Source organism: Buceros rhinoceros, unplaced genomic scaffold, assembly GCF_000710305.1.
Source record: "Buceros rhinoceros silvestris isolate BGI_N320 unplaced genomic scaffold, ASM71030v1 scaffold26786, whole genome shotgun sequence".
NCBI classification, from domain to species: Eukaryota; Metazoa; Chordata; class Aves; order Bucerotiformes; family Bucerotidae; genus Buceros; species Buceros rhinoceros.
The window spans coordinates 4,963-5,295 of record NW_010417311.1 but is presented as its reverse complement, the minus strand read 5'-3'; positions in this window follow the sequence as shown (position 1 = coordinate 5,295).

Genomic DNA, 333 nt, shown 5'->3' with positions numbered 1-333 from the left:
CGCTTCCCCATGTCAGGGCGACAGCAGGGCCGGGAGGTTCCCCGGGAAGGGGGTATGATGCCTGCGTCGCTGTCCCCCGGCTTTGCTTCGCATCCCGCCCTGCTGCTCGGGGTGTGGCGTAATCGTCTGTAATTCCCGTTTAATTAATGCATTAAATTAATTGCCCTTCCTGCCATCTTAATTTCGGGGAGCAGGCGAGGAGGAAGGGAGGCGCCCGGCTCCGTGCGACCAGCCGTGGCCCCGTTTCTCCTCCTTGTCAACACCTTTTGCCCCCAAACGCCCCGCTCTCACCTTGTGGGAGAGGCCGTGGCCCTCCTGGGCGCTGGCTTCGTT